Raw genomic sequence first — 27,884 nt, 5'->3', positions numbered from 1 at the left:
CTTTGTGGGAAAGTAGATTCTTGGCTGCATTCCAAGCTCCCTTGCTCTTCAAAATATCTCATTCCAGGCCCTTGGATCCCTTAATGTTGATGCAGCCAGGTCCTGTGTGATCCTTACTGTGCCTCCTTGATATTTAAATTGTTTCTTTCTGGCTGCTTGCAGGATTTTCTCTTTTATCCGATAGTTCTGGAGTTTGGCCACAACATGCCTTGGTGTTTTAATTTTAGCATCTTTTTCTGGTGGAGATCGATGTACTCTTTCAATAACTGCTTTGCCCTCTGATTCCATTATATCAGTGCAGTTTTCCATCTCTAGATCCTGTAATATTAAGTCCAGGCTTTTTTTCTCTTCAATATTTTCAGGAAGTCCTATAATTTTCAGGTTGCCCCTTCTTGATCTATTCTCGAGGTCAGTGGTTTTGTTGATGAGGTATTTTACATTTTCTTCTATTTTTTCTATTTTTTGATTTTGTTTAAATGACTCTTGCTGTCTCATGGAGTCATTAGTTTCTGTAGTCTCCATTCTTTTTTTTGGAGAGGAGTTTTCTTCATTAACCTTTTGCAACTCCTTTTCCAACTGGTCAATTCTACTTTTGAAAGAGCTTTCCATTTGTCCAATTGAGGTTTTGAGAGAATTAATTCCTTTTTGCATTTGCCCAATTGAGCATCTGGGAGAATTACTCTCATTTTGTATTTGTCCAATTGTACTTTCTAAGGTTTTGTTTTCTTGTTGCAAAGTATTAATTATCTCTCCCAAATTTTTAAGCTCCTTCCTTATTTTTTCATGAAATCTTTCTGTGCTGAAGACTAGATCATATTCTCCTCAGAGGTTCTAGGTCTTTCTGAGTTAAGGTCTTTCCTTTCCAAGAATTTTTCTATGGATCCACCTTTCCGCTGATCCTTCTTCATTTTGCTAAGACCTTGAGTTGGGGAGGGGTTGGTTCATAGGGGCTTGGGATCACTAAAGGCTTTACTCACTGAGTGCAGTTTCTCTGGCTGGCCAGTAGGAGGTGTTGGTTGCTTTTTCTGGAGTGTCTGTGACCTTGATTGAGGCCTTCTCCCTTTGCTTGAAGGGAGGAGTTTGAGCTATTGAATTCTTTTGTCTTCAATCAATGGTGCTCTTTACCCTGGCCTGTGGTCATTCCTCAGCTGGGCTAGTTCTTCTGCTCACACACCTGGGCCTGAGGCAGAAGTAGTTTGCATTTGTTTTTTCGGGAAGAGGTCTGAGCTGTAATGGAGGCATGGACTCTGAGTTCCTCAGACCAGAGGAGCCCAGGGATGGTGTCCACAGCTTTCCTGCACCAGAACTCTCCCCCCAGCCCTGTCTGCAAGCTCCTGGGGGACAGCACCAATACCAGTGCCTCTACCCCCTAGTTGACTCAAGCCCCTGCTGTCTAGCCCCACCGTTGATCCAGCAGGTTCAGCTCTCGGGCCCTCAGACTCCTGGCTCAGCTGTTAATCTGGTTGATCTGGGGCTGATCCTCCCTCTGAGCCCAGACTCACCCACCCAAATTTGGCCAATGCTGCTGCCGGAGACAAATCCTGAGGTAGATCTTCTTTCTCCTGGCTTTTCTTTCTGGGTTTTGTGGGTCGGATTTCTTTTAAGAGGTTTGTTTCATATGATAGATGGGGAAAAGATCAGGAGATTTTAGAACTGTGCCTGTCTTCTCTCTGCCATCTTGACCTAAAGTCCCAAGCATGGTTTCTTATAGAACAATAGTATTCCATTACATTCATATACCAAAACTTTTTCAGTCATTCCCCAACTGATGGGCATTCCTTCAATTTTCAATTCTTTGCCACTGCTAAAAGAGCTCTTTGGGCATAGTTCCATGCTGCTCCACAGAATGGTTGGATCAGTTCACAGCTCCACAAGCAATGCAATAATGTTCCATCCATATATTCTTTTCTTTTTTTGCAAGGAAATGTGGTTAAGTGCCTTGCCCAAAATCACATAGCTAAGTAATTAGTAAGTGTCTGAGGCCAGACTGATATAAATTTTTAAGGAAAAAATCTTTACCTCTTGGGTTACATTGCTGGTGAAGTTGTGAAATGGTCCAGCCATTCTGGAGAGCAATTTGGAACTATGCCCAAATAGCAATAAATTTGATCCAGTATTTCCAATTATAGGCCTATATCCAGAAGAAATCCTAATAAATGGGATGAGTCTCATATATTCCAAAATGTTCATAGCAGCTCTCTTTGCAGTGGCAAAGAACTGTCAATAGGGGAATTGTTAAACAAGTTATGTTATATGAATACTATAGAATATTATTGTTCTATAAGAAACCATAAATGGTCAGACTCTAGAGATGCATCGCATAAATTACAGGATCTAATGCTGTGTGAAGGGAGCAGAGCAAGAGAACAATGTTCACATTACCAACAACATTGTGAAATGATCAACTCTCATAAATACAGCTCCTCTCTGCAGTTCACAGAGCTAGGACAACCATATTATCTCAGTTATGGACAATGCTATCCCCATCCAGAGGAAGAAAAACAAAATAAAACCAAAAAAACCCCTTCAGCATCTGATGAACATTACATTCACTTTTTTTAAAAATCTCATATATTTCTTTCCATTAATCCTAATTCCTCATATGGAAAATGACTAATCTGTAAACATGTTTAATACAAATGTGTATGTATAATATTAACCTGACTGTGTGCCACTGGGGGGGGGGTTGGGAAGGGAGGGTGGAAGGATGTTTTGTAGCTTAAAAATATACATATAGATATGGATGAATATTGAAAAACTTTCATAACATGTTGTTGGAAAAATAAAATATCAATTAAAAAAAAGAAATTTACATGATAACTTTATTAGATATTTTAAAGGCATAGTAAGTTGTCCATAATAGATTTTCAACTTCATGTGCATCTTTTTCTTATTATACTGTTTTGGAAATTCTTGTTTTATTCCATAAATTAAAAATAAAATAAAGGGGAAAAAAGGAAGAGAAAAATCTGCAAACTATATATAGGTCAGTCAGCTTTGACTCCTGAGGAAATTCTAGAATGAATCATTAAATAGATAGGGAAGGAAGAAAAGGGAATCATTGATTACAAGGAATCTTCAGGGCTTTATTAAGAACATATCACACACTAATGTTATTTACTTTTTGACAGGATTACTAAATTCATAGGGACAAAAGGAATTCTGTAGATAGAATTTAGTCAAGCCTTAGGAAAGATATGGATAAAATACCTTAAATTTTTGGGGAGAAGATGGAGACATGGGAACTTGATGGTGATACAATTGAACAGAATTGGTTGATGAGCAAATTTAGAGTAGTTGTTGATAGATCAATGACATCTTAGTAGAATGTCTCCAGGGGAGAATTCCAGGGGTCTTTGCTGATTAATATTTTTATCAAGACTTTGATTAAAACATAGATAGTATGTGCATCAAATTTGTAGATACTACTAAACTAAAAGGTCTAACTGACATGCTGGATGACAGAGTGAGGTTCCAAAAAGATTTTGAGAGGTTGGAGCACTGGGACAACTCTAATGAGATGAATTTCAATAGAGGAAAATGCAAAATCTGACACTTGAGGAAAAAAATCCTTATCTTCATCTAATATAAAATGGATTATGGATGTTTAGACAGCAACTGTTCTGAAAAAGAACTGGAACTTTAGCCTTGATGTGTGACTGAAATTTGGTATGATTGGTATTCAAAAATACTCAATATAGGATTGTGCTGAGAAATTTAGCTTTCAAGAATAAATTGATGATAGTTCCACTATAAATTATCTCGATGACGTCAATCTGAAGTATTTTGTTGATTTCTGGTCAGTCAGTCAACAAATATTTCTTGATCACTTAATACATTCTAGGCACTATGTTAAGTAACAGGGTTAACAAAGAAAGCAAAAAGGTGGGCCATGACCTTTAGGAACTCACATTCCATTGAGGAAACATTAAAATAACTAAGTGTATTTCACATATTTATATATCAAAAATACAAATTTTTGTCTGTTTCTAACAACTATAAATCTCCCCATTGACTTAATAAATACAGGATAGCACAGGCATCCTGAAAGGAAAGATACCTATGTTTCATGGAAATCTGTAGCATACTTGATAAGGCATAATTATCTTGAAACAGGAAGAAGCACTCCTCTTCTCCCTAATGGAAGCCCCAACAGTGGTGATATGAAGGAGACATCCTGAATCAGGAAAAGAAACTATGTGTTGAGACATCTTTATGAAAGAATATGGAATTTCAATGACTCCCACAAATAATTTTATGGTCCTTTGACTAATTCCTATAAATCCATGTCCCAATATCTCACTTTGTAGCCTGGTAAGCAAGACCTCCATGCATATACACTAACCTCAAAATTTATACAGCAATAAACATGTATGTTAACCTAACTGTTGTTCTTTCTTAAGACCAAACTTTGGAAACAAACATGCTGCCTAAATTTGTTTGTTCCTTATCAGAGCAAACTTTGTAATTTAACACAAGCAATTTAATTTTTTATTAGGACCAAACTCATGAAGGCTGTCAATATATACATATTCAGAATATTGCATTTATACATATGCCTATACAGAATAGATGAAGATTTTTGTTTGTTCTTCATTCTCAAGGAAGACCATGACATCAGAGAGGTAATAACAGAAAAAACAAATGAGTTAGATTTGAGTGAGTGGGTGCTGTACTGATTCACCAACCTCACTTTCTCCTCCAGAGTCATCTGAGAGAAATGATCATTAATAACCAATAATTTGGGAAGATCCAAAAGTTCTTTTACTCTAACATCCTGATTGTAAAAATGTTAAATTTCTTGAAGGACATTAATAATGATGATAATGAAGGACATTGAATTAATTCTCCTGAGATTGGGTCATACCATGCCAAACTTCCATGGATTTATAGTGGGGAAGGTCATTCCATTGGAATCAAGCTTGGATAGAGACAGATTCTTTTGTCTGGAGAGCTTGATAGTTTCTCTGTTCAAGAATGACAGGTTATCACTCTCAACCCCCATTTTAATATAGTTCACCAGAGCTGATTATCATCTCTCAGGAATAAATACTCTTTGTTTATATATATATATATATATATATATATATATATATATATATATATATGTATATATATACATATATACATATATATATATATATATATATATATATATATATATATATATAATGTTTATATATACCATGAGCTTGCTGCTATGAATGACTTCTTTAGTCTAAGAGGTTTAGACAACTGACCATCTTTTAATTAAAAGCATGCTGGTTCTTATTAATAAATGATAAATTACCCAGAAATTATGTCTCCAGAACCTTTTACCACACTACTGTTTAAGGATCCTGAGAAGGGCAATTTGAATAATGAAGGTCCTTGGGTCCATGTCATATGAGGATGCAATTGAAGAAACTGGAGATGTTTGCCTAAGGAAGAAATGATTCAGAGGTGGGGAGGAAATACAGCTCTCCTCACATATTTGAAGAGCTACATTTTCCTTTAAGTACTTTTGTTGGTATGCTGCCTCAATGTTGTCATTCTCTTTATTGAAATAATTTATTGTTTCTATGATTTGCCCTATGACCCATATATTCTTTAGAATTAGATGATTTAATATTCAATTTCTTTTTAATATAGCTTTACCTAGCCCTTTATTCAATGTGATTTTACTGCATTATTATCTTAATATTTCTGCTTTTCTGCATTTGGTTATGAACATTTTGCCTAAAACATCATCAATTTTTGTTTGCTATACCCTGCTGAGAAAAAAAGCATATTTTTTATTTCTATTCAGTTTTCTTTGAAAATCCATCATATCTAACTTTTCTAAAATTTTGCTTACTTCCTTACCTTCTTTTTTGTTTATTTTTTGCTTAGATTGATCTAGTTTTGAGAGAGGAAAGTTGAGGTTCCCTGCTATTACAGTTTTATTATCTAAATCCTCCCATAACTTACTTAAATTCTTTAAAAATCTGTAAAGTTTGCCATTTGATATATATAGATATATAGATATATAAATATGTTTAATATTGATATTACTTCATTATATATGGTACCTTTTATCAAGATCTAATTTCTTTATCTTTAAAAATTAGATCTAGTTTTGCTTTTTCTTTGTCTGAGAACATGATTGCTATCCCTGCTCTTTTTTAAACTTTAGCTAAAACAAAATAGATTCTGCTCCAGCTATGGAGGAAATTCTTTTCAGGTATGCATTGTATTAGTTGGTCTCAGAGATCCTTTCCAATGCTAAACTTTTGAGATTCTGGAGATATCTCAACTATGTTTTATAAGGTAGAAGTTACATATTTTCATATATTTATTTAGATGAAACTTTGATCTCATCAATGTACTGTACTCACTTTATGAAGCATATTATCACCTATTCTTATCTTTTCATTCTAAGTTTATTATTTATATCTTTCTTTAGACCTTCCATTGAGGAGTCACCCAGAATACTGAGCCCTTTCTATGTTTCACTGAGCAATAGAGGAAACCAAGTAGTGCAATGGAGTAAGGGAAATCAAGTCAGGAAACACTGAATACAAATCCTGCTCATACACTTACTAGTTGTATGATCTCGTCTAAGTCATGACTACTTTAGTTTGCTCATCTGTAAAGTGGTTCCAAGGTTATTATGAAGATAAAATGAGATAATTTTGTAAAACATTTTCAAGCCTTAAAGTTTAACCTAGATACTATGATGATGAAAATAATGATGTATGTAGAATTCATGCTGTCCATCTTTCGTCCCTTGCTCTTTCTACATAACTGTCATATATTCTTTTCAAATAATACATATCCTTGACAATGACTCAAGCTACTTCTTGTCTGCAAATCATCCCACTGGTAGTATGTTTCAAACAATTTATACACATTTTATATCTTGTCATTACCTTTTCTATTTCTTGAAATTCAGATGCTTAGGTGATGTGGTAGTCCATTATTTATTACCATTATCATATCACTTGTGATATATCCACAGAAGTCTTATTCAAATATTTCATGATTGTATATGGGACATCCTATGAACTCAAAGATTATAATAGCTGAGCAGAAATTATATCAAATTCCAGCAAATTGAAATGATTTTGAGTACAATTCTGACAATTTATGATACCTGCTTCCTGATGAACAGCTTAGTGGGGAATGAAGAAGCTCATCACCAGCAGGTTATAGCCTCTAGTTGATTAATTTATGAACCAAGGAGACCAATGAATGAGACAAATAAGGAATGTCCTCAGTTATGCAATGAAAATGACAGTTTTGAAACAGGTGGCAAAAGAGGATGAGGAACACTTTTGAACATCAGATCCTAATGTAAAAAAACAAACAAACAAACAAACAAAATAACTGGAAATGAATATAAAAGTGAGTAAATGGCACAATATCCCCCCCTCCAAATAAACACATAATCTGTTAAAGAATAGGACTCAAAAATAAATTATATGTATAAGATAGAAGCATCTTGGAAAGACTGCAATATTCTACTCATTAAAATCTATGGGCTATTAAAAGTAGTTGTCAAAAATAATTTTGGAAGATCTGAATGCCTGCATTAATGAGAGGAAAAATAAAAATGAAATGATAATAGCAACTAAGTAATAGAAAATCAGGAACAAGAAACTAAAGATTAGTGGAGGAATCAATAGACTAGAAAATGAAAACAAAAATGAAGTTGATATGTAGGATTTTGCTCTGTACTTTGCATCATTTTCTTGGGCCTGAAAGATTCTGAGTGAGCCAGACAGACAAAAGAATTTTGAGAAATTGTGCTAGAAATGCATTTACCTGAACTTCTTTGCAAAAGAGGACAAAGGATATGTATTAGCCAGAAGATCACAAAAGAATTTTTTATTTTGTTTTGTTTTGGGAAGGAACTATGGCTCAGGAAAATTCTTTCCATTTTCTAGACTTTTGGGAGGTCTGGAGTTCTCAGGCTGATTGGGAACCACATAGAACACATGAGAAGACAGTTTTATTTTTTCCCCAGGAGAAACTAGCAGCTACCATGGTACCTTTTCACATACAGATGGATGAGATGAGAGGGATTCTGGTTTAATGACTTTCAAGGGTCTTCTATTCATCATTCAAAGCACAAACTAGGCTATCTTTGCCCCAACTTTCTATTTCTCTCTCTCACAAAGTCTCATCTGATCAGAAGTAACATTTTCCTACATATATGTAGCATTATAATACTATGGGGTTCCAACATATTATTTGAGGTAGTTAGGTAGCATACTATGTAGAGATATGGGCATGGAGTCAGAAATACCTCAGTTCACATTCAGTCTCAGACCTTAATTAACTGTATGGCACTAGGCAAGTCACTGAACCTACAATTTTCCCAGTTTCCTCATCTATAAAATAGGGATAATAATTCCCACTCAGGATAAAATGAAATCATTGTAAAGATCTTAGCACAGTGCCTGGCAACAACCCTGTTAATGTTTTAAATCACAGCTGTCCAACCTTACTTTTAAAACTTTTTATTGAAATAATAGACAATATGTATCGATCTGCCATTTTTATGAGATCCCTGCAGTAGCTCAGCTTCATTTACTAAACCCACGGTGGGCTGCAGAAAAACCACACTGCGCGCAGGAGCTAGAAAGAGAAATCCAATTTAAAATAGCTTCAGACAACAGAAATAATTGGGAGTCTACCTGCCAAGGCAGACTCAGAAACTTTGTGAAAACAACTATAAAACACTTTTTACACAAATAAAATCCAATTTAAATAATTGGGAAAATATTGCTGCTCATGGATAGGCTGAGCTAATGTAATAAAATAATGGCAATTCTACCCAAATTAAACTACTTATTTAGTGCCCATCTATAAAATTTCCTAAATTTTACTTTAATGATTTAGAAAAATTTATAACAATTCATATGGAGATAAAAAAGTCAAGAAAATTATTAAGTATCTAAGACAGGATTTGAACCCAGGTACTCCTGACTCCAGGGCTGGTGCTTTATCCACTATGCCACCTAGCCATCCCTGTGCAAAAGCTTTTTAATTTAAAATAATCAAAATTATCCTGCTGGTTTTTAATGATGTTCTCCATCTCTTATTTGATTATCAGCTGCTTCCCTTTCCATAGATCTGAGAGGTAACTATTCCTTATTCTCCTAGTTTACTCATAATATTGTCTTTTATGTCTAAATCCTGCACCCATTTTGATCAGTCTTGTTATAGTGTGTGAGATGTTGGTCCAATCCTAGTTTCTGCCATACTGACTTCCAATTTTCCCAGCAGTTTTTATCTAAGAGTGAGTTCCTATCCCAGAAGCTGGGCTCTTTGGGTTTATCAAATATCAGATTGCTATAATCCTTTCCTGTTGTCTCTTTTGCACCTACTTTATTCCACTGATCACCATTCTATTTCTTAGCCAGTACCAGACAGTTTCAATTACTGATACATTACAATATAATCTGATTAGGTTAAGCCACCTTTTGTTTTTTGTACTTTTTTTTCATTAAATCCCTGGATATCCTTGACTTTTTGTTTCTTCACATGAATTTTTTTTTTATTTTTAGTTTTTGCAAAGCAATGGGGTTAAATGACTTGCTGAAGGTCACAAAGCTAGGTAATTATTAGGTGTCTGAGGGTGGATTTGAATCCAGGTCCTCCTGACTCCAGGGCCAGTGCTCTATCCACTGCACCACCTAGTTGCCCCTTTTCATATGAATTTAGTTACAATTTTTTTTTCCTAACTCATAAAAGTAACTTTTTGGATGTTTGGTAAGGTACTAAATGAGTATTTTAATTTAGGTAGAATTGGCATTTTATTATGTTATAGCTCAGCTTATCCATGAGCAGTTGATATTTGCCCAGTTATTTAAATCTGATTTTGGTTGTGTGAAAAGTTTTTATGGTTGTTTTCATAGAGTTTCTCAGTCTGCTTTGGCAGGTAAACTCCCAAGTATTATATATTGTCTGAAATTATTTTAAATGAAATTTTTTTTCTAGTTCCTGTTGCTGTCTCTTTCTAGCAATATATAGAATTGCTAAGGATTTATGTGGGTGTATTTTATATTCTGCCACTTTACTAAAGTTGCTAATTGTTTCTAGTAGGTTCTTAGATTTTTTTTTTTAGTGTTCTTTAGGTATACCATCATGTCATCTGCAAAAAGAGGGTTTTTTTTCACTTGCTTGCCTATTCTAATTCCAGCAATTTCTTTTTCTTTTCATATTGCTGAAGCTAACATTTCTTTTAGGTTTTTGTTTTTTTTGCAAGGCAAATGGGGTTAAGTGGCTTGCCCAAGGCCACACAGCTAGGTAATTATTAAGTGTCTGAGACTGGATTTGAACCCAGGTACTCCTGACTCCAGGGCCAGTGCTTTATCCACTGCACCACCTAGCTGCCCCAAAGCTAACATTTCTAATACAATACTGAATAATAATGGAGATAATGGACAACCTTGCTTCACTCCTGATCTTATTGGGAATGCCTCTAGTTTATCCCCATTACATAGAATGCTTGTTGATGGTTTCAGATAGATACTGCTTATTCTAAAGAACAAATTATTTATTCCTACACTCTAATGTTTTTAGTAGGAATGGGTAGGGTATTTTGTCAAAGGCTTTTTCTACATATATTGGGATAATTTTATGATTTCTGTTAGGTTTGTTATTGATATGGTCAATTAAACTGACAGTTTTCCTAATATTGAACTAATTCTGCATTCCTGGGCTAAATTCTGCTTAGTTATAGTATATTATCCTAGTGATAACTTGCTGTAATCACTTTGCTAAAATTTTATTTAAGATTTTTTACAGCCATATTCATTAGGGAAATTGGTCTTTACTTTTCTTTCTCTGTTTTGACTCTTCCTGGTTTAGGTATCGGCACCATAATGGGGTCAGAGAAGGAGTTATGCAGAGTTCTGTCTTCAACTATTTTTTCAAAGAGTTTATATAGAATTGGAATCAATTGTTCTTTATATGTTTGATAGAATTCACTTGTTAATTTATCTGGCTCTGGAGATTTTTTTCTTATGGAGTTCAATGATAGCTTCTTGAATTGCTTTTTCTGAGATAGGGTTATTTATTTAATTTCCTCTTCATTTGACCAGGGCAACTTATATTTTTGTAAATATTCATCTATTTCACTTAGATTATCAAATTTATTGGCATATAGTTGGGCAAAATAATTCCAAGTTATTATTTTAATTTCCTGCTTATTGGTGGTGAGTTTACCTTTTTCATTTATGATACTATTAATTTGGATTTCTTCTTTCTTTTTTTAAATCAAATTAACCAAATATTTATCAGTTTTGTTAGATTATTTTCATAAAATCAACTCTTGGTTTTATTTATTAGTTCAATAGTTTTTCTTCCTTTCAATTTTATTAATTTCTCCTTTATATTTTAGAATTTATAATTTGGAATTTAATTGGGGGTTTTTAGTTTGTTCTTTAATTTTTTTAGTTGCATGTTTAGTTCATTGATTTCCTCTTTCTCCAAATTATTCATGTAGGCATTTAAAGATATAATATTCCTCCTGACAACTGCCTTGGCTGTCTCCCATACATTTTGGCATGTTGTCTCGTTACTGTCATTATCTAGGATCAAATCATTAATTTTCTCTATAATTTGGTGTTTGATCCACTCATTCATTATAATGAGATTATATAGTTTGCAATTAATTTTTAGGTCTATCCCTCCATGATTTATTATTGCACATGATTTTAGTTGTATTATGATCTGAGAAGGAAGTATTCACTATTTCTTCCTTTCTGCATTTGATTATAAAATGACCTTGTACATAGTCAATTTTTGTGTAAGTGCCATGTATTGCATAAAAAAAGTATATTCCTTTCTTTCCCCATTCAATTTTCTCCAAAGGTCTATCATGTCTAGGTTTTCTAATATTCTATTTTCCTCCTTAACTTCCTTCTTTTTTATTTTGTTTAGGTTTAGAGTTATCTAAATATGAGAGCAAGAGGTTGAGGTTTCCCACCAGTAGTTTTTTGCTGTTTATGTCTTCCTGTAATTCATTCAGCTTCTCCACTAAGAACTTGGAAGCTACATCATTTGGTGCATACTTATTTAGTATTGAAATTGCTTCATTGTCTATGGTACCTTTAAAGAGGATATAGTTTCCTTCCTTATCTCTTTTAATGAGATCTATTTTAGCAGCTACTTTGTCTAAGATAAAGATTACTACTACCCCTCCCTTTTACACTTCAGCTGAACAAAATATATTCTGCTCCAACCTTTTACCTTTATTCTATATAGCTTCAGAGATATTTTAGGATTCTGGTTTTTAATCCCCTCTGCTATTTGTTTATATTTTATGGGAGAGTTCATCCTATTCACATTCAAATTATTAGCTTTTTATTGTTCTCCATGTTATCTTCCTTCTATTTGTATTTTTCCTTTTTTCACTTTATTCATATTCCCCAATATTTTACTTCTGAATATCAACTCCTTCAGTGTGTTTGCCCTTTCATATCCACCCCTCCTCTATCTTTCCCCTTTCCCTTTGCTTCTTATTCCTTCCCTTTCTTCTGTTAGTTTCCATTTTCCTCTCCCTCCCCCTTATCCTTTTAATATTTAAAAGGTAAATAAGTTTCTTAACTTAACTGAGTGTGTGTATGTTAATCCTTCTTTGAGCCAAATCTGATGAGGGTAAGATTAAGGCAGTTCTCACCTTCTCCCTTCTTCTTTTCTGTTTCATTATGTCCTTTGTACCTCTTCATGTACTGTGATTTACCCCATTCAATCTCCCCTATCCTCCCATCTCTTTACTGCCCCCCCCTTTTTAAGGAGATATCCCCTTTCCATAGATCCGATAGACAGAGTATTTCTTGGTCTATTAATTTATCTATGGTATTGGTCTTTAGGTCTAAATCCTGACCCATTCTGACCTTATTTTGGTATAGATTTTAAGATGTAGATCTATGCCTAGTTTTTTCCATACTATTTTCCAGCTTTCCCAACAATTTTTGTCAAATAGTGAGTTCTTATCCCAGAGGCTGATGTCTTTGGGTTTATCAAATAGTGTCCATCACTTCTGCCTAAGTATATTCTCTCTATGTGAGTTAAAATTCTTGAGAGTTATGAGAATCTTTTGCCAGGTGGGGGGTAAAGCCAGTTTCATCTTGTTGGATAAAAGTTTTTTTTCCCTTTTCTCTCATTTACCTTTTCATGTATCTCTTGAGTTTACTGTTTTAAGTCCAAATTTTCTATTTAGCTTGATCTTTTCATCAGGAAAAGTTGGAAGTCTCCTATTCCATTAAATGTCCATCCTTTCCCCTGAAAGAAAAGACTCAGTTTTGCAGGATAGTGAAATCTTGGCTGCATTCCAAGATCCCTTGCTTTTCAGAATATCATATCTTAGGCCCTTTGATCCCTTGATGTTAATGTAGCCAAGTCCAGTGTAATCCTTACTATAGCCCCTTGGCATCTAAATTATTTTTTCTCGACTGCTTGCAGGATTTTCTCTTTTATTTGATAGTTCTGGAATTTGGCCACAATATTCCTTGGTATTCTCATTTTGTATCCCTTTAAGGAGTTCATTGATGCATTCTTTCAGTAACATTTTTGCCCTCTGATTCCATGATATCAGGGCAATTTTTCTTCACTACATCCTGAAGATCCAGGATTTTTTTAACCCTCAGTGGTTTTCCAAAGTGCAATGATTCTTAAGTTGTCTCTCCTGAATCTGTTCTCTTGGACTGTTGGCATGCCATTGAGTCATATTATATTTTCTTCATTTTTTTAAATTTTGTTTGACAGACTTTTATTGTCTCATGAAGTCATTAGTTTCCACATATTCCAATATTCTTTTTTTAAGAGAAGAATTTTCTGCATTTACCTTTGCAACTCCTTTTCCAATTCGTCACTTCTAATTTTGAAGGCATTTTCCATTTGCCCGATTGTGGTTTTGAGAGAATTTTGTTTTTTGCACTTGTCCAATTGCATTTTCTTTTCTTTTTTTTTTTTTTTTAGGTTTTTGCAAGGCAAATGGAGTTAAGTGGCTTGCCCAAGGTCACATGGCTAGGTAATTATTAAGTGTCTGAGACCGGATTTGAACCCAGGTACTCCTGACTCCAAGGCCAGTGCTTTATCCACTATACCACCTAGCCACCCCTCAATTGCATTTTCAAAGTATTTGTTTTCTTGTTGCAAGATGTTAATTTTCTCTTGCAAAGTGTTCATTTTTTCTTGTATTTCTTTTCCCAATTTTTCTAATTGATTTTTAAACTCCTTTCTGATCTCTTCTAAGAAGTCTTTCTGGGCTAGAAACCAATTCATAACCTCTGAGAAGTTCTAGATATCTCTGAGTTATGATTGTTGTCTTCAAGGTGGCTTTCAATGCCCCCCCCCTTTTTGATGACTTTTCTTCATTTTCCTAGGATCTTGTGTTGGGGGAGGGGCTGGTTCACAGACCTTCAGTGTTGAAATCTCTAGAGGCTTTGCTTATTGGACTTCATGACACCAAGTGGGTTGGTCAGTAAATGATGCTATATACTTTTTTTTTAATTTTTACAAGGCAATGGGGTTAAGCGGCTTGCTCAAAGCCACACAGCTAGCTAATTATTAAGTGTCTGAGGCCGGATTTGAACTCAGGTACTCCTGACTTCAGGGCCACCTAGCTGCCCCTGCTATATACTTTCTCTGGAGTGTCTGTGATGTTGAGTTTTGGCCCCCTCTCTAGGACTAGGTGGGTGGGTGGGGCAGCAGGATCTGATTATCCTCCAACAATGTGTGTTGGGGCCTTGGGCTATATAGTTAATCTCAAACCTCACTCAGCACCTAGGGAGATTGGCTGCCTACACCTGGGCCTGAGTGGGGTGGAGGGCTCTTACTGTAGTTGTTTTGGGAAGAGTAACCTTCCCCAGGCAGCTTGGTGGCACAGTGAATAGAACTCTTGCCCTGGATTCAGGAGGACCTGAGTTCAAATATAGCCTCAGACATTTAATAATTACCTAGTTGTATAACCTTGGGCAAGTCCCTTTACCCCATTGCCTTGCCAAAAAAAAATAACAACCCAAAAGAGTCACATTCTCCCACTGCCATTGGGGGGATGGAAACTTGGGGTCTCTGCTGAAAACATGGGGATTCATGGCCCTTGTCTTCCAGGACAGCAGAGCTAACCAGATCGATGTTTAGACACTATTCTGGAGCTCTCCACCCACTGCTCTGGAGCTCTCCCTGTAGCCTAGCTGGAACTCTTCCTGCCACTGCTCACAAAACCAAAGTGTTAGTGGCTGTTCTTAGGGTAATCCCCAGGCCTCATCCCACCACCCCTGGGCTGGCTCTCTGATCTCTGCCCCCAACTCACCCACACTCCCCTGAGACAGACCTTGTTGGTATATGCTGTCCTTTTTTCTTCTCTGCATTTTTTGGATCTAAATTCTGTTAAGAGACTTGATTCATATTAGTTCTAAGGGAAAGCCAAAAGAGCTTAGAACAGTGCCTGGCTTCTCTCCACCATATTGGCCAGAAGTCCTGGATAATTTTGATTATATTAACTTAAAAAGTTTTTGCACAAACAAAATCACTGTAAGCAAGATCAAAAGAAATATAGTAAATTGGAAAACAATTTTTACAACTTTTTTTCTGACAAAGGACTCATTTAGAAAATATATAGAGAATGGAGTCAAATTTATTAAAAAAAAGTCATTCTCCAACTGACAAATGGTTGAAGGATATGAAAAAGCATTTGTAGATGATAAAATCATAGCTATCTATGGTTATATGAAAAATTGTTCTAAATCATTACTAATTAGGGAAATGCAAATTAAAGGCTCTTTGAAGTACCACCTCAAACCTCTCAGATTGGCTAATATGACTAGAAAGGATAATGATCAATGTTGGAAGGGATGTGGGAAATCTAGGACACTAATGCATTGTTGGTGGAGCTGTGAACTGATCCAACTTTTCAGGAGAGCAATTTTGAATTATGCGGAAAGAATAATAAAAATGTGCATACCCTTTGATCCAGCAATATCACTACCGGGTCTATACCCTGAAGCAATCATGAAAAAAAAGGTAAAAATATCACTTGTACAAAAATATTCATAGCATTTATATTTGTAGTAGCAAAGAATTGGAAATTGAAGGGATGCCCATCATTTGGGGAATGGCTAAACAAATTGTAGTATATGTATGTTATGGAACACTATTGTTCTATTAGAAATCACAAGAGATCAGATTTCAGAGAAGCCTGAAAAGACTTGTATGAATTGATACTGAGTGAGATGAGCAGAACCAGAAGAACATTGTACACCTTAACAACATGGGGGTGAGGATCAACCTTAATGGACTTACTCATTCCATCATTGCAATAATCATGTGCAGTTTTAGGGTGTCTGTGATTGAGAATATCATTGGGTATCCAGAGAAATAGCTGTGGAATTCAAACAAAGACCAAAGATTATTACCTTCAATTTTTTTACAAAAACTTTTTTTATGTACTAAATGATTTTGCTGTCTCTAATATTTTACCTCTTCCTCAAGTATATGTTTTTTTTTCTCTCAGCACATTCAGTTTTGATCAATGCATAACATGGAAACAATGTAAAGATTATCAGATTGCCTTCTGTGGGGAGGGAGGGAAAGGAGGGTGAGGGAAATTTGTGAAATTCAAAACCTTAGAAAAATGATAGATAGAAACTACTATTGTTTATAATTGGAAAACAAATGAAATATTTATATAAAATAAATAATGATAGCTAGAAATTTTTTTAAAAAATATTTTGACTCAGCAACTTAAGTGCAGTTAATACATCTCCAATTATTTGGATGTATCTTTAATTATGCACACAATGTTTTATAATTGTGTTCAAATATTTCAAGTATTGTTATTGGATATCCAATGATATTCTCGATCACAGACACCCTAAAATTGCACATTATTATTTTAAGTATTTTAAACTATCTGTAGTTTGAATTCAATTTGTCTTTTTATCTTCTCCTGCAAGTTTTTGTTGGGTAATGTATAGAAATGTTGATGATTTTTTTTTTGGGGGGGGTTTATAACCTGAACCTTTGTTGAAATTGTTTATTATTTCAACTAGCTTTTTGTTGTTTCTCATTAACTGTCTAGAATTTTCTAATTAAACAATCATGTTCTTTGTTAAAAATAAAATAAAATAAAATCACACTGAGGGCTGCATTCAGCCCACAGGGCACATTTTGACAACCCTGGTTTAGGTGATGATGATGAGGAGGAGGACAGTGTTTCTCAATTTATGAGAGCCATGATATGACAGAATGAAATCCTTTTAGTAAATGATGAGTCTTTTAGAGATATAAATGATATCATTTAATACCTAATTAATATCTTATTTCATCTCCTACACTAAATTGGAGATCAAGAGAATAAGAATTCTGAACCAAGTATCTCTTTGTAACTGTTTGGATTACAGCCTTAATGGACACAGAAGAAAAAACCAGCATTATTTATTCTTAGCCCCTCACAGTGGTGTGTCTGGCACATGATAAGTGTTTTCTAAATGTTTACTGATTGACCCAATATATTGATTGAAACTACCAAGGAAGAACTGGATGGATAATGGTCAGATGGATTATTTAGCTATTTTGAGCATATTTGGGGGGATTTAGGTTTTCTACTGTTTGAATAATCTCTAGGATGCCATATACCAAATATCCTGAGCTCTTTTCTCCCTCAAAGGATTTCATCTTTCCAGGATATCATCATGCAATGATAAAATCCTTTGTCATATTTTTCCATCCCCATCATGAGGAAACTTCGCTATTGCACAGACCTCATTAAAGAAATTCTAACTACATAATAAGTTCCCATGGAACCTCTCAGAGATCTAAATACTTTCAACATATGAGTGAATGACCATAGATGATTCTGCACTGACTCCTGTCACATACTCCCTGACTTAGATGACCTGCCATGTACCCGACATCACAAAACCATGGCCTGCGTTTAACTGAAAGTTTGATGTATCTTTCAGTTCCAGTTTGGTAAAAAGGTTGGTGATTGATACCTGGTGTTATATGTCCTTGTTATAAACCATCTTTCTTTTGTATGCAAAAGTCTCTTATGCACTCACATCTATGCTAAAACCCAAACCTGAGCACTTATTGTCTATACATTTATATATAAATATAATGGATAAAAATATCAAAGGTATCACCATGAAAGTTCACTTACCTCACTGACTCTAAAATATATTAGAAAGAAATTTTTTATGTGTCTCATCTGGTATTGATAAAAAAAAGAATAAAACAGGATAGACATTCAAGAAATGGAACCATGCTTATGTATATGTCTGTGTGTGTGTTTGTGTGTATGACAAGACTTATGATTTCATTGATATGGGGAATTTCCAGTGAGGAAATTTAGATCATTACATACTTTGCATTTTAGATTCTTAAAGAGCTTGCTAAACAGATTATTAAAGTCTAATAACCATAGACATAATAAAAAATAAAGGGGATAGATACATTATTCCATAATTGATATTGAGAAAACTAACTAAAATGTGATTAAAACAACATTTAAATCCATACCTCACAGCTTAAACTTTCTGTCTGAGTCAAAGTAAAATTAATGATAAAGAAACAAAAGAAGTAATGTGGTTATCCTAGTTCTGGACAGCAGAGGCATTTCTGTTAAAGAAAGACAAAATTGGGACATGGGACTGAATTTGATTACATGAATATCAAAAACGCTTTGCATGATGAAAAACAATATATTTAAAAAGCAAAGAAAAATTACTGCCTTGAAAACTCTATCTGTAGTAAATAAAGCAGAAAAAAAATCTTAACATCTAAAATTTATTAAAAACTGAGTACTTAATTCAAGGGCAGTACTTAGTTCCCAGTGGGGATCCCATTTTGTCAAAAGATGAAATGACAGTTAACTGTCGAATATTGTAAACAATCACTTGAGAAAAATTGTTCAATCTCATTAATATCCTAAGAGATGCAAATTAAAACAACTTTGATGTGCTACTTCATGCACATCAAATTGGCCAAAAAATAGCTAGAAGTGACAATACACAATGCAAGAGGAATTGTAGAGAATCTTCCATGAATTCTCATAGCTGGGAGTTCTATAGTTTTCTTAGAGGGCAATTTGTCAACACAAAACAAAATGTTCATGAACTTTGAGTCAATATTTTCATTATTAATAATCTATCTGAAGGACATATTAAAATGACATCATTTAAGATAAATATTTTATAAATACGAATAAAATAACAATATCAAATGTTATATGGCCTAAAAATATTACCATAACATGTAGCATCATATATTATATGTCTGGCATAATATAATAACAATTTAACATGTATCATCATATATAATATTTATTATATGAATTAGTGTATTATATATGACATATTTAAATATGCATTCCACATTATTCTATTTTGCTATAGCATATATTTTATAATTTGTTCATCTATATTTATTCATATAATTTATTCATATATATTTTTCATTTATGTGGACAACAGAATGACATTCATATCAGTTGTAAAAATTAGACCCTTTGAATTCTTAAACATCTATTCTGGGATTCTATCTGTCCTGTTACTTAACTGCCTTTCCTATCTCAATATTTCTGGAAAACACAATAACTGGTCAACCATAGATCCCTGGCCAAGCCCCATTTGGTCATTGTTTGGGTTCAGATCCGCTAAGAGTTAACATAAATAGCAATTGTTTCTATTTTGGCCAGAAATCCTGATGGTCTTCCTCTCCCAGTGGAGGAACTAGGAAAAGAGACCTTCCTCTGCCTCATTTCTTTCTTATCTAGTGGCCTTCATCACTGAATGGGTTTTGCCTCAATCATATTAGATTTTCAATAGACAAAACTTAAAATGGCCAAGATTTCCCACTACATTCAGCATCATCTCCAGTCATCTTAATACATATTTGGCCACTAACCCAGAGGAGAAAGTCAAGGTAGTGACTTTGCACAGCCCTAACTCCAATTCATTTGTATGTCATGGCATCACCTCTCTGTCATGATCCTATTTGAGAAGCAAGGACAAACAACAACAACAAGAACAATACATACCTTCAAACTGATTGCCTCCTCTATCACATTTCCCTATTCCTATCCAATTGTAGATACAAGATCAAATCAATACTGCCTTTGTCCATGTTTGAGGTATCAATTCACTTAGGGGATATCCTTATGATCTCACAGGCTATCTTTTATCTTTATATTTATATCTATAATACTGAAAAATGCTCGGCCCATACTGAATGCTTAATAAATGCTTTTTTAATTCATTTAGTAAAAAAATTAAATAAAATTAAGGAAGCTAAAAAAAAAGTAGAGAAAGCACCTTAATAAACATTTGATTTACTTTCATCAGGAGAAAAATATCTGCCAAAGGCAACACTGTCTTAAAATATGAACTCATTTTAAAAATTTTACAATGAAGCATAATGGATGACCATGAGCAGTATCACCTCATAAAACAGAGAAAAGCAGCAGAGGGAAAAAATCAGTTAGGAAAAAAAGCTTTGCAAGAAAAGTAAGCAGTCATTCCAAAGGCATTCAAGTATGAAAATGAAAACGAAATTACAAACAGAAGATAAATGGAAAAAATTTGCAAAAAGCACTGCAACAAATTGTTTTCTCTGTCAAGAACCATGACATTTGGACCCTAATATCACAGTTCTAGATTTGCTTATACAAGAAGAAGAAATGACATTGAAGAGAACAATGCCAAAAAAAGGCAGCTGGATTGGATCAAGCATAGCTAAAATTGTTGTGTGCTAGAGGCAACACAATTGTGAATTCATTGAAAGATTGATATAAAAGTTATATGAAGGAAGGAAAGATGTCAAAGGATTGGAATAAATCTCAGACCTTCTTTTAAAAAATATCAGAGAAAACCTCAAATGCTCAAATCTAGGATAATAACCAAGATTAGGACATTAATAGAGAACATGTAAGCTTTTGCAATTGATACTCAACAATGTACCTTCTATATATCATTTCACAATTAGCCAAAAGATGTAGAGAATATGAGACCATATTGTGCTTATTTTTGTTAATTATGAAAAATAATGTCTCACATTCATAATTCAAAATTGTCCAAAATTCCTCTGAGAATTTAACAACAGAAATGATCATTTTCAATCACTCTTGTGGGACAACTTTATTGCATTGTTTGAACCTAGTCCTATGGAGTTGCCTCTTTGCTAACCTAAGAGATGCCATATCCTCATTCCTACATAATGTATAACTTACAGATACTCCCTTTTCTTTTGGTTTTCCCCTTTTCTGTGTGGTTTAATCAAACTCCTAATTTATTTCAACTCTTAGTTTTTTCCTCTGTTGCATCACTCTAATAATAATCACCAGAGAAGACATAAACCAGCTGCATGCTTATCAAAGATATTTATAATTGTAATGGAGGAGATCCAGCTCAAAGGACAAATTGAAGAGGACAGTGAAGTCATTAACATTTCTTTTTTAGAGCTTAAATTGTGTTGGTTATATCAATCTCCAGCATATTGAAAGACCTCCTGAAAAGAGATCTATTATGATTTAAAAGAGCTTGATCTGCTGCCTCTGGTGGAAAGATCTGGTCAAGATGAAGATTGTCTATTGCCCAGATTTCTTCATGCAAACATTTGGACAAACTATAGAGCTTTGTTCTTCATAAATGTAGTCAATACAGATGGCAAGATGAATTATCTTTGGGATGTTGCAGGGTTCCTCTATTGCTTTCAGGTTTCTCTTGAAAGCAAGACCCATATTTTTAATATTAACATTCTTGTGTGCAAAATGTAGAATCTGACTGCCACAGAAGAATTAAGAATAAGTTTAAGAAAGAAATGAGAAGACTCCAAATGGATGTGAACACATTGCAACATAAAATCAAAGAAGAGTAAAGATGTTATTGTTGCCAGAGCAACTGGGATGGGGAAATCTGAGGGAGATGACTATTGTTCACTTTTGGTGCTGAAATCACCAAACTCTCTGAATCAGGAAGGAAAAATAGGCTTATAATAGCCTATAATTCACAGGTTGCACAGGTTACTACTACAAAAAGTTCACAAGTTGGAGAAGCAGCAAGATAGTGAGTTTTAGAATCGCTGTGAGCTAAAGAGAAAGAGAGACTTAAAGGTCAGGCTGATTAGCAGAAACTAAGGGAATTATTTAGGGGTAGAATGAAGGCAGGAAAGCACTGTAGGAATCAACTTTAGGCACTTTAATGAAGTAAAGAAGGTGAGTTTCTCAGAAGGTAACAAGGTTAAGCAAAAAAGAGACAATTACAAGATAGGAAAGAAAGTAAGTTTCTATGGAGATAGTCAAGTTAAGCAAGGAGAGACAGCAGGGGGAGAATAACAAAGGAAATAGTAGGAATAAATTAAGTCAAAGAAAGTGAGTTTTTAAAAAGATAGGATCTAGCCACATGGAGCTGGGATCATATGTATCCAAACTAGAGAAAGGGGAGAAGAAACCAGGCGGCAGTTCCCTGATCCAGTCAGTAGGAAAATAAAAAAAAAAAGAAGGGGTCAGTGGGCCAGACATTCTTTACATATACCTCAGTGCTAGGCAGAACAGGGGAGGCATTTAAGGAGTGGCTAATCTGGTGTAGGAGAGGTAGAGGGAGGGGACTGAAAGTGAGTGGTGTTTATTGATAATGCCCATGCTTCTGCCCCCAGGGCATGACCAAGGCCAGGCTATTGTTAAAGTTCAAAATGATTTGGGAAATGGGATACTCAAGAGCAAATACAGAATGGAAAATACCATCACTGAGAAAAAAAATAACAAAAAAAATAACAAATACAAGATTTATTTCCAGTATGAAAAGATTACATTTTTCTGTGTCTAGAGTTCCCCTATTTTGTGATGAAGGATTTTTTGTGTTGAATAGAGAAGATAGACTGGTCACATGGTAAGAACGATGAATAACTGGATAGCCAGAGTGTTCCATTGGTACCATCACAATATCAGGAGGAAATAAGGAAAGCCTTTAACACATTGGCTTTTCCCTTTTTTGATGAAATTATGGGAAGATATAGACAAGAGGTATACAGCAAGGGCAGGCATGTAGGTTTTGATCTATATGATATTATGGAGCTACTGATATAATGAAATCAAAGATCTTTTTAAACATTTTAACACTTGATTATGTGTGTATAGTAATTAATCAATCAATCAATAGTCACTATATATCTATCATACATTAAGCTGCATGTGATAAAAATCCACTTAAAAATATAGCCTCCTCTGAGCATAAAAGAAAGTTCATTTTGGCTTTTCTTGAGAAAAGGACATACTTCAAGTCTCACAAAGGTAGTGAAGATTAAGGAGCTGACCCAAGGTAGTCAAGTATGGCCTAGCGCTATTCCTCCCTCCCTAGCCCCCTCTCTTCCAAACTGATTGGTTAAGGTTTTCAGAGTTACAATCTTTACGTGAAAAATCTACCCAGTAACAAAGAGAAGAATAAAATGTTTTCTTAGAATGTTACCTCACCATCCAGATCGTGAGGATATCAGAAGATTTCTAATGACCTTCTGTTGTCTAAATGAATTAATGTCTGAGAATGCAAGGTCTCCTTAGTACTTATCATCAAACAAGAGTAGACAGTCTATTGTTCTCCACTCCATCATCAAACAGGTGGCTAACTAAGAATGCAAGAATGCAAGTTCTCTACTATTTCCCTCCCTAACAGAATCAGGAGGGTGTCTGACTTGCAATGCAAGGTCTCTCTTTCTCTTTCTTCTAAGAATAGTTTTAGTAATAGTCTGTCTTTGTTCTCATGATTTTTTTTAGGTTTTTGCAAGGCAAATTGGGTTAAGTGCTTTGCCCAAGGCCACACAGCTAGGTAATTATTAAGTGTCTGAGACTGGATTTGAACCCAGGTACTCCTGACTCCAGGGCAGGTGCTTTCTCCACTGTGCCACCTGGCTGCCCCTGTTCTAATGATTTTTAATCCTGAGAGGACTTCACTAGGAATATCAACTCTTAAGAGTGAATATTCCACTCAATGCTGAGTACTAAGGCTATAAAAAAACAGGCGAAAGGCAGTCCCTTACCTCAAGGAACTTATAGCCTAATGGAAGGAGATAACTGTAAACAAACAAATATATATATATATATATATATATATATATATATATATATATATATATATATATATAATGAAAGCTAGATATTGAGTAAATAGGAAATAATTGATGTTGGGAAAACAATGGGAATTCAGAAATATAAGGCAATGCTGTCACCTGAGAGAGAGTGGGGCAGGGGCGAGTGGGAATCATATCAGCTCTGACAAGGGATGAAAAAATTTGGAAGAGTCACTGTGGGTAGTAGGAATGAGTTGATAAGGCAGGTATAGTAGGATTACCTAGATACAGTGAAAGCCTTATTTATAGTGACAAAGTTGGTGTCTAATTAGTGTCTAATTAATGAAATGACTGGATAAAACTAGGGCATATCAATGTAATGGGTTACTACCATCATTAAAAATAATAATATTAAAATATTATTTGGAAATAATATAAATAAAATTGGAAAGGACAACACACAAAAAAGTTCCTACTTAGATTTCTCCTTCAGGGATGGAGGTGACCTAGAGTTTCAAAGTCTATGCCAGTAGAGTTCATTGAGATTCTTCAAGTATGATTGCAGCAAAGATTATATTTGCTGCCTGGGAAATAACATAAGTGTAAAGAGTTTCACTAACAACAGGGCAGCTACTAGATGATGAATGTACTGGCTATAACAAAGATTCAATACAGAAAAATAGAAAATGGACTGCATACTAAAATGTCTATAAACATTAATTTAATTATTAGTCTATAAGCAAGATCTCTTTGTCTAATGATTAGTGAATTGATATTTTAGTGATATAACAACCAGGTTGAAAGTAAAATCTGTTTTTCAAGTGATACTAGGAACAATAGGGAGGTCTGTATAAATTCAAGGTTGGTTAACAGATTCACATTTCAAAAAAAAAGATCAGATGGCCTCAATTTCATTGTTCATCTAAAGAGAAGTGTCATAAGATGTTTAGTCACTTCATTTTATGATATTCATGATCAGCTTAACTAAAAAGATCATGAAGATTTTCAGTTCAAAGCAACAAGGATTTCTGAGACAGCAAGCATTAATTAACATCAAGTTTATTAAGTACTTATTACATTCCAAAAGTAATTATTCAGTCCTGATTATTTAAAAGGTATAGGGTGACATACCAAGGATATAAAGACTAAAATAACCTTTGCCTTAAAGATCTTAGATGTCTCCAGGGAATCCATCATGTACACAGGTAAATAAAAACAGTACAATTTCAAGAAGGTGAGAGCAATAAATTGTCTTAATTGCAGCTTATCCACCAACATCTGTTGCAAAGAATGAAGTAGAGAGATTCCATGAGGAACTTGACAAGATGCTCTAAATCAAGTCAACATATATCTTGTTACTCACTGATTTGAGTGCAAAATTGGGCACAGCACAGGAATGACAAAAACTATGCTGGAAGGTGAGGTTTGCAGGATTAAAAAATAAGGAAGTCAAATGCTATATAGAAGCTATTTAGAATGTAGAATTAGAATAAAATATCAAATTAGAAAGAGAAATGGAAGATATTATTTAGAAGCCTAACACCAAAATATCTTTTAATTTTGTTTTGCTGTTTTTCTGTTGTGTCTGACTCTTTTTTTCCAATCAGAGCTATTTTATTTCATTTTTAGAAAGGTTTTTATTTATTTTGAGTTTTACAATTTTTCCCCTATTCTTGCTTCCCCCCCACAGAAGACATTCTGTTAGTCTTTACATTGTTTTCATGGTATATATTTATCTCAGTTGAATTTGATGACAGAGAAATTATATCCTTAAGGAAGAAAAATAAACTATGAGATAGTAAAACTACATAATAAGATAAATTTTTTATTCTAATTTAAAGATAATAGTCTTTGGTCTTTATTCAAAGTCCATAATTCTTTCTCTGGATACAGATGGTATTCTCCATTGCAAATAGTCCAAAATTGTCCCTGGTTATTGCACTGATGGAATGAGCAAATCCATCAAGATTCAACATCACCCCCATGTTGCTGTTAGGGTGTACAATGTTTTTCTGGTTCTGCTCATCTTGCTCAGCATCAGTTCATGAAAATCCTTCCAGACTTTCCTAAATTCCCATCCCTTCTGGTTTCTAATAGAACAATAGTGTTCCATGACATACATATACTACAGTTTGTTAAGCCATTCCCCAATTGAAGGACATTCACTTAATTTCCAATTCTTTGCCACCACAAAGAAGGCTGTTATAAATACTTTTGTACAAGTGATGTTTTTACCCTTTTTCATCATCTCTTCAGGATATAGACTAAGTAGTGGTATTGCTGGATCAAAGGGTATGCACATTTTTGTTTCCCTTCGGGGGCAATTCCAAACTACTCTCCAGAAAGGTTGAATGAGTCCACAGCTCCACCAACAATGTGTTAGTGTTCCAAGATTTCCCACATCCCTTCCAACTTTGATCATTGTCCTTTCTGGTCATGTTGGCCAGTCTGAGAGGTGTGAGGTGGTATCAAAGAGATGCTTTAATTTGCAATTCTCTGTAAGTAATGATTTAGAGCAATTTTTCATATGAGTATGGATCACTGTAATTTCCTTAGCTGTAGATTGCTTTTGCTTAATCTTTGACCATTTGTCAATTGGGGAAAGGCTTATTTTTTTGAAAATTTGACTCAGTTCTCTGTATATTTTAAAATGAGTCCTTTGTCAGAAATACTATTTGCAAATACTGTATCCTAATTTAATCCATTTTTTTTATCTAGGTTACAGTGGTTTTTAATTTAATGTAATCAAAATTATCTAGTTTAATGATATTCTCCATCTCTTCCTTGGTCATAAACTGCTTCCCTTTCCATAGATCCCCAGGTAAACTACTCCTTGATCTTCTAGTTTGCTTATAATATGTCTAAATTTTTTATGTCTAAATCTTGTATTCATTTGGATCTTATCTTGGTATAGGGTGTGAGATGTTGGTCTAATCTAAGTTTCTTCATACTAACTTCCAATTTCCCAATAATTTTTTTTATCAAAGAGTTTTTATCCCAATAGCTGGACTCTTTGGGTTTATCAAACAGCAGATTATTATTTCTTGCTGTTGTGCCTAGTCTATTCCACTGACCTATGACTCTATTTCTTAGCCAATACCAGACAGTTTTGATTACGGATGCTTTATAACATAATTTTAGATCTGGTAAGGCTAAGCCACCTTCTTTTGCACTTTGTTTTAATTGAATCCCTGGAAATTCTTGACTTTTTACTTCTTCATATAAATTTACTTACAACTTCTTCTAACTCATTAAAGTGATTCTTTGGAATTTTGATTGGTAGGGCACTAAATAAGTAGCTTAGTTTTGGTAGAATTGCCATTTTTATTATATTAGCTCAACCTATCCATGAACAGTTGATGGTTGCCCAGGTATTTAAATCTGATTTAACTTGTGTAAGATGTGTTTTGTAATTAGCTTCAAAAAAGTTTTTGAGTCTGCCTTTTGGCAGGTAGACTCCCAGGTATTTTATTTTGTCTGAGGTTACTTTAAATGGGATTTCTCTTTCTAGTTCTTTCTTCTGTAACTTTCTAGTCTTATATAGTAATGTTGAGGATTTATGAGGGTTAATTTTATATCCTGCTACTTTGCTAAAGTTACTAATTATTTCTAGTAGTTTTTTTAGATGACTTTTTGGGATTCTATAGATATACCATCATGTTACCTGCAAAGAGTGAGAGTTTTGTCTCTTTCTTCCTAATTCTAATTCCTTCAATTTATTTTTCTTCTCTTATTGCTGAGGCTAATATTTCTAATATGAAATTGAATAGTAGGGGTAATAATAGGCATCCTTGTTTCACCCCTGATCTTATTGGGAATGCCTCAAGCTTATTCCTGTTGCATATGAT

Source organism: Macrotis lagotis, chromosome 1 (genome assembly GCF_037893015.1).
Source record: "Macrotis lagotis isolate mMagLag1 chromosome 1, bilby.v1.9.chrom.fasta, whole genome shotgun sequence".
Classification (NCBI taxonomy): Eukaryota; Metazoa; Chordata; class Mammalia; order Peramelemorphia; family Peramelidae; genus Macrotis; species Macrotis lagotis.
This window is presented reverse-complemented; position numbering follows the sequence as displayed.